Here is a 7,879-nt window from a genome sequence, read left to right as displayed (position 1 = left end):
CTAGAAAAAGACAGAAAAACTAACAGGATTTATTTTTTAACTACATCAGAAGCAGGAAGCCTGCCCCGGTCAATGGGGCCACTGGGAGATTAAGGTGCTAAAGGAGCACTCAAGGAAGACAAGGACTTTGCAGAGAAGCTAAATGAATTCTTTGCATAGGTCTTCACTGTAGAGGATGTGAGGGAGATTCCCACACCTCAGCCATTCTTTTTAGGTGATAAATATGAGGAACTATCCCAGATTGAGGTGTCAATAGAGAAGGTTTTGGAAAAAAAATTGATAAATTAAACAGTGATATGTCACCAGAACCAGTTGGTATCACCCAAAAGGTGAGAAGCCTATTGCTTAAATCAGCTTAAATCAGCCGCTGTACCAGATGACTGGCAGATAGATAATGTAACACCAATTTTTTAAGAAGGCTCCAAGGATCCTGGGAATTACAAGCCAGTAAGCTTAACTTTAGTATCAGGCAAATTGGTTGAAACAATAGTAAAGAATAGAATTATTAGACATAAATGGACAGATTTTTTGGTGAAGAGTCAATACTGCTTTAGTCAAAGGAAATTGTGCCACACCAATGCATTTGAATTTTTTGAGGGGGTCAACAAGCATGTGTATAAGGGTGCTCCAGTGGATATAGTGTACTTGGGCTTTCAGAAAGCCTTTCACAGGTCCCTCACCAAAAGCTCTTAAGCAAAGTAAGCAGTCATGGGATAAGAGGGAAGGTCCTTTAATGGATTGATAATTGGTTAAAAGACTGGAAACAAAGGGTAGGAATAAACTGTCAGTTTTTATTACCAGAGAGGGATAAATAGCACAGTTCCCCAAGGATCTGTACTGGGATGTGTGCTGTTCTACGTATTCATAAATGATCTGGAAAGGGGGGTGCACAGTGAGGTGGAAAAAATTCCAGACAATAGAAAATTGCTCAGGATAGTTAAATCCAAAGCAGACTGTAAAGAGTTACAAAGGGATCTCAAAAACTGGGTGACTGGGCAAGAAAATGGCACATGAAATTCAATGTTGATAAATGCAAAGTCATGCACATTGGAAAACATAATCCCAACTCTACCGACAAAATGATAGGGTCTAATTTAGCTGTAACCACTCAAGAAAGAGATCTTGGAGTCTTGTGAATGATTCTCTGAAAACATCTGTTCAGTGTGCAGCGGCAGTCAAAAAAGCTAACAATGTTAGGAGCCATTAGGAAAGGGTTAGATAAAAAGACAGAAAAAATTATAATGCCACTGTATAAATCCATTGTATGCCCTCACCTTGAATACTGTGTGCAGTTCTGGTTGCCCCATTTCAAACAAGATATATTAGAACTGGAAAAGCTTCAGAGTAGGGCAACAAAAATAATTAGGAGTATGGAACAGCTTCCATATGGGGAAAGATTAAAAAGGCCAGGACTGTTCATCTTGGAAAAGACATGACTAAACAGGGTAAGATAGAGGTCTATAAAATCATGAAAGGTGGGGAGAAAGTGAATAAGGAAGTGTTAGTTATCCTTCACATACTACAAGAACCAGGTGTCACCCAATGAAACTAGTAGGCAGCAGGTTTAAAACAAACAAAAAAGGAAGTACACAATACACAGTCAACCTATGGAACTTCTTGTCAGGAGATGTTGTGAAGGCCAAAAGTGTAACTGAGTTCAAAACAGAATTAGATAAGATCATGGAGGATAGATCTACCAGTGGTGATTAGCCAAGATGATCAAGGAAGTAACCCCATACTGAGGTGTCCCTAAACCTCTGACTGCCAGAAGCTCGGTCTCAGGGCCGGCCTTCGGGATGGGCCGTCCGGGCCCCCACCCAGGGTGGCTTGCCAAAGAGGGTGCAGTGCACAGGGTTTGGATTCCCACCTGACCTGCCGAGAGCCACCTGGGCTGACGGAGGTGGCAGGCAGGCAGACGAGCAGCAGCGCTGAAGAGGGAATGTGGGGGAGAGACCAGAGCTGCAGAGGGCAGTTGGACGACCAGCCATCTGGACCAGGTGACTCCTCTGGAGCAGGGGTGCCCCTCCTCCACCCTGCTCCATGTGTGCAGCCGCTGCTGTTCCTGTCTCCACCCCCTTTCCTCCCCGGAACCCCCCTGGCCACTCCAGACTGTCACTGGGAGCCTTCTCCTGTCTGCTGGGGGGCAGAGGGCTGATGTTGGGTTGTCCCCCTCCCCCCCACCTGTGCACCCAATTTCCACCCAGCTGGGGTGATGGGTCAGGGGGAATCTGTGTTTTCTGCTGCCACTAGGACCACTACAGGTCCATCAATGGCTATTAGCCAGGATGGGCAGGAATGGTGTCCCTAGCCTCTGTTTGCCAGAAGCTGGGATTGGGTGACAGGGCACCGATCACCTGATGATAACCTGTCTGTTCATTCCCTTTGGGGCACCTGCCATTGGCCACTGTCAGAGGACAGGATACTGGGCTTGATGGACCTTTGGTCTGACCCAGTACGGCCGTTCTTATGTTCTCTCTGGGTCCAGAGCTGCTGGTGGCTGCTTGTGTCTGAACACAAACCTTTGGGCTCCTGACCCTGAGTGCTTTCTTAAAGAGACAGCGCACTCGTACACTCATGCACACACACACGCCCCTCAACACACACAACACCAAGGCTCCCTGTATTCAGGTCAATTCCCCACCTGGGCTGTGTTGAGGCATCAGTAGCTGCTGCTCTCCTGCCCTCTCCTTACGCAGCCCAGGGGTGCACAGGACAGAGGAGGAGCAGCAGTCCAGTGGGGGAGCAAGCAGCAATGCTTCTGCTTTGTGCAGCAAGGTGGGTCAGTTTCCCCATGTGGGTGCAGGAAGAAGATGCAGGGGTTAGGGGCTCAGGAGGGAGGTGCAGGCAGTAGGAGTGAAGGGGGCACAGTGCAGGGGTTAGGGGCACAGGAAGTGGCAGGGGTCGGGATGAAGGGGACACAGTCGAGAGGTTAGGGGCGCATGATGGAGGTGCAGGGGTAGGAGTGAAGGGGGTGCAGGGATTGGGGCACAGGAAGGGAGTGCAGGGGTTGGGGGCTCAGGAGGGAGGTACAGGGGGTAAGAGTGAAGGGGATGCAGGGATGAGGGGAGTGCAGGGGTTGGGGTGAAGGGGGCACAGTGCAGGGGTTGGGGCACAGGAGGGAGGTGCAGGGATTAGGGTGAAGGTGGCACAGTGCAGGGGTTAGGAGGAAAGGGAGGGTGGGGAGCCTTGGGAGCCCATGGGGGACCAGGGGAAAAAGGGGGGCACTATGCCCTTGGGGGCCAGGGGCACCAAAATGCAAGTTCGCCCAGGGTGCCATTTTCCCTAAGGCCAGCCCTGCTGGGTCTGAGCTACCAGGTATGGATCACTTGATAATTCTAAAAATTCCCTCTGAAGCTTCTGGCACTGGCCACTGTCAGAAGACAGGATAATGGACTAGACAGTCCATTGGTCTGACCCAGTACGTCCATTCTTATGTTCTCATGTTGTCCACAAAGGGATTTAGGTTCCTAGCTATCTCTTTAGGCACTTACATCCAAAACTTAGATCCTCAAAATTCCAACTCAGCTGCCATCTAGCTCTGTAGGTGCTTAAAGTTCTGCTGGTAAAGTCCCCTAGGAGTCTAAGTTTCTGCTGATGGGCATGCACAAAGTCACCTAAATCCTCATGCTTGGCACTTAGCTCATGCCTAAACCCCAGCAGGATCCTCAAAGTAGGTATCTCATCTGCAGGGCCTGATCCAGTAGGCATGCTCAGAGTATACCAACTAGATCAGGCCTGATACAAAGTACAGCTGGAGAGGGAGGTGTCCCCTTTAGTACAGTGATTAGATCACTCACCTAGGCTATATCAGACTTAGGCCTAATCTACATGAGGAAATTAGGTCATCATAACTACGTTGCTGAGAGGTTGAAAAATCCACACCGCTGAGTGATGCAATTAAACTGATCTAACCCCTGGTGTAAGACAGCACTAGGTCAATGGGAGAATTCTCCTGTCAACCTAGCTACTACCTCTTGGGGAGGTGGAGTAGCTACCTGTTGGTGTAGGTGGTGTCTTCATTGAAGTGCTATAGCAGCTCAGCTGCATCACAGACAAGCCCTCAGTCAAATGCTCCACTGCCTGATATGAAGTAATATCCGAATAATAGTCTCCCACCCCTCAGGGGAGTTCTCTGATGGTTGGGTGGTGATAGCCAGTCATTCCTGTTGAAATTCTACCACTCTGTATAAGTAATTAAATAGTTATTAGAACACGGACTTGACCATGGGTTTCCTACAGCACAGCTGTGCACCCTAACCATTGGGCCATAGATTCATTCTAATTTCTCTGGCCTAATTGTCACGTCTTTAAATCAGGCCGTATGACTTCTTCTGTAGGCCAATTCAGCTCTGATGTAAGTCTTTCACTGACTGTGTATTTGAAGCTGATTTGTAAGCCCTCTGGCCTAAAACACTGGAGAGTAGGGAGCTCACTATTGATACCTGTTGGTGAATATGGAGAAGAGGGGCCTGGTGCTACTTGAACTGAGCACTCCAGCTGGACAAGGCTCCAAGGGGAATGGAGCTCATTTCCAGCATCTGTGGGCGAGCAAGGGGAAATGACTGACTAGGTCAGGCCTTATTTGCATTTCAGCTGTGTGACAGTTTGGAATGTTTTTTGTTAACATACAAACAACATTTGAGTTTGGGGGCAATAATATGCTATTGTCCCTGTTTGGAAGTGAAAGGACAAGAGACCTGCACCAAATGTGCCTGGGGTCAGGGGTCACCCTGACCACATATGCAGTCAGGCACAGTGGGGTAAGGGAGCCCAGTCAGAGCTAGCAAGTGAGTGAATAAAGAAAAGCATTTACACTGTTTGCTGGGAGTACTTCTCAGGTAAGGACTATTTTAAGGCTTCTGTATGCTATAGGCCCCTGGTTTCCCTCTGAAAAGTCACTATAAAGGCAATTTTAAGGTGGTGTAGAGAGTTGAGCTCAGGTAGCAGATGGAGTAGTGCTAAGACAGAAGATAGTACAGAAGTAGTTTGGGCTGAAGCTGCACAGATTAGCAACCCCTCTCCTCTCCAATTAAAGCTGAAATCACTTCAGATGGGTTAGCTGGTACAATCCTTGAGCAGCCCAAGCTGCACTTCCCTTAGGGGCTGGAGATGGATCTACTAGAATTTGTGGACTCCACCAAATGGTAACTGGAGAACAGGGAAGTGACTAGAATGTATTAGCCAGTCACAGCTGCAAGGGAAGGAGTGAGGATGGGGCCAGTGTTAAGACATCCTGGACAGGTAGGAGTCTTATCTAATATATATTAACTTCTTAATTGCTGGCTTTCCCAAGTTCATTCTGTTGTCCCCCCATTTACTACTCTTAAAAAGTTCTTTGTTTTAAATCCCTGGACTCAGTGCTTGATGAGCAATACTTCCCCACACGCAAGGGTGGTATATCTGATTTCCCAGGTTTCTGGGTGGGGGCTTGAGAGACTGTTAAAGTTTGCAGAAGCCTCTCTGCCCGCCACCTCCCCCCCAAACTGAGCCTGGCTCTTTTTGCTGTTGACAACACCTGGCCGAAGGGTTACAGATTCATTCACAGTTCTAAATCTGCATTGGGCCTACTATTTATTTCTAGAGCTGGTGCACAATAAATGAATTCATTAGACTGTAAGTTCTTTGAGTTAGGGAACACGTTTTCCCAGAAAGTATCTAGCACACTTCGGACAGTACTGCAAGCTAATGTAAAAATCTCTTTGCAACTAGTCCAAGTACAGATCACAGTTTACTCTAATGTAGGCATTATTCAAAATAATTTGCTGCATAGTTTCTGCAGATAAATCTTTCATTCTCTACAAGTACCTGGTGTTTGAAATCTGAGCTGTGTTGATTACCTTTGATTGGTTACACAGATCACATGGCATATTTCTCAATGGATAGATGCAAATTTTAGAATCAGGCCTTCCAGTACAGATATCTTCCATTAGGAATTTAAATTTGCACATTTGGTGAATATTTTCCAGTATTCACTTAAAATTTGTTCACATGGCTGAACTTATTTGTTGTTATAATTATGGAAACCAAGCACAAAAGGAAGGTGACTTCAGTGTAAGTGAATTCATTTTAAAAAATTGAAACATTTAGTTGGAATTTTGGAGAACAAAATGTCTGGTTCGGGGAGCTGAAAGAAAAGGTGGCGTAATTTATTTGAACCTGAATATGAAGCATAGCAACGTACAACGCTGCCTTAATTCAAGCACTGGTGGAGGAATGTTAAAGAGAAACAGCTTTATGAAATCCCCCAGCTGAAGACTAACTGTGTGAAATACAGAAAGTTGTGGCCATGAAAATGAGCCATCTTCATATCTAACCTCGCAACTTTTTTTCTTAGAATGATTATAATATGGAATGAATAACTTTTGCATTGCACTTAATTTCTGAAGCTGTTGCCAGGGGATACCACCCATCGGTAGTGTATCTGCTCAAAATATACAGATCAGCTGGCTGAGATGAAAATGTGCTTTGGCTAAATTTCTGCAGGTGGTTATATTTAGCAAGCTTTGCAAATATTTTTAAAAAATTAAACAGATGTTTAAAGTGAAGTTCCAGAATCAAAACAAGATGTTAAAATGACAGTCAACGAAGTATGTTTCTGTAATAGTACAACATGTTTTATAAATCTATTACTGATTGAAACTGGATAGAATAGGTTTCTATTATTTTGCAACATTTTTCTATTAAATGACATTTTAGGTTAGGTTTTGCCACGTCTACCATTTTACTTTTGTCTGCAATTATTAATTCTGATAACACCAACAGACCCCATTGTATTAGACGCTGCACACACATGCAGTGAGATATGGTCCCCACTATGAAGAGCTTTAGGGTAAGAGTTTCAAGAGCACCTAAATAATTTTAATGGGACTTGTGTTCCTGAATCACTTAAGTATTTTTTGAAAATCCCTCCCTAAATAGACTAGAGAGAGATTGGGATGGGGACCAAAGCATTGAGTGATTTACCCCAGGTCACTGATAGAGACAGGACTAGAACTCGGGTCTCTGTATCCTTAGTCCATTGTTTTATCTACTAGACCATGTTGCTTCCCTTAGCCCCATTGAAATTAATGGAATTACTTGTGGTGTAAGGTACTATTCAAGAGTATTTGTGAATAACCATTACATAAGGTAACAGATTTTTTTTTTGTTCTTCTTTTATTTGAAACCTCAATGGGAATTAAGCCATGTGATTCCCAATAAAGTTAGCGGACCAATTTCTTCTCAATTATTTTTGTGCAACTGTATTGAAGAAAATCACTTCAGTGAAGTTTTCTGAATGAAAGGGACAGTAGAATTAAGCCCCCTGTGCAACATAATCCTATGTAAGCATTTGGTTGTTTTGGAGCGTCTTATGTTTGGCTGTTTAACAATGCAGCAGATATGTTCCATATCTATCTGTGTTCTTGTGCTATAACTTGAGGTTTGAGAGGTCCTTTGCTCCTATCAGCCTACTTGCTTCTTCCTAGCAGGGATTACTTTCAATCCGTTCAGCTCCCAGGAGGTGCACAGCATGTAAACCTGGTACCAGGGGTGTTCTCAGTACAACAATAGCCAATCTTTTCCCATTGTACTGTGTCTCCAGTGCATATTCAAAATACCACACCACCAGATCTTTTCTTCTGGGGATTAAACCTTGCTTGTGTATGAAACTGAAAGAGAAGGCAGGTCACTGCCATGGGTCAAAGTGAGGAAGCCAAGTTGTTGTGGAAATTATACCTTGGGGATAAGCGCTTTATAAATGTGATAGAAATGGAAGGATATCCTTGGCAGATTTGACTGAATTAAATTTAAATGTCTTTGGGATTCACTGTATTAAATTCTTAGTTTATGTATTATTGTGGGCAGGGATTGCCTGGAACCCATTGTTCTGAGGCCTGGG

General features: G+C 44.8%; 1 long non-coding RNA gene across 6 annotated transcripts in view; it reads left to right on the top strand.

The window, feature by feature from the left end:
* The first annotated feature begins 4,529 nt into the window (after nucleotides 1-4,529).
* The window catches only part of LOC122461488, a 127,063-nt gene continuing 123,713 nt past the window's right edge, over nucleotides 4,530-7,879 (top strand). For 4 of the 6 annotated variants that reach the window (XR_006283420.1, XR_006283415.1, XR_006283418.1 and 1 more), the window contains exon 1: nucleotides 4,530-4,838. This is a non-coding gene — a long non-coding RNA (uncharacterized LOC122461488). Of the gene's footprint in view, nucleotides 4,839-4,916; nucleotides 5,242-5,923; nucleotides 6,052-7,879 lie in introns of those variants that run through there. The other 2 variants (XR_006283417.1, XR_006283419.1) reach the window with 2 other exon arrangements.

Source organism: Chelonia mydas, chromosome 8 (genome assembly GCF_015237465.2).
Source record: "Chelonia mydas isolate rCheMyd1 chromosome 8, rCheMyd1.pri.v2, whole genome shotgun sequence".
Lineage (NCBI taxonomy): Eukaryota > Metazoa > Chordata > Testudines > Cheloniidae > Chelonia > Chelonia mydas.
This window is presented reverse-complemented; position numbering and strand designations above follow the sequence as displayed.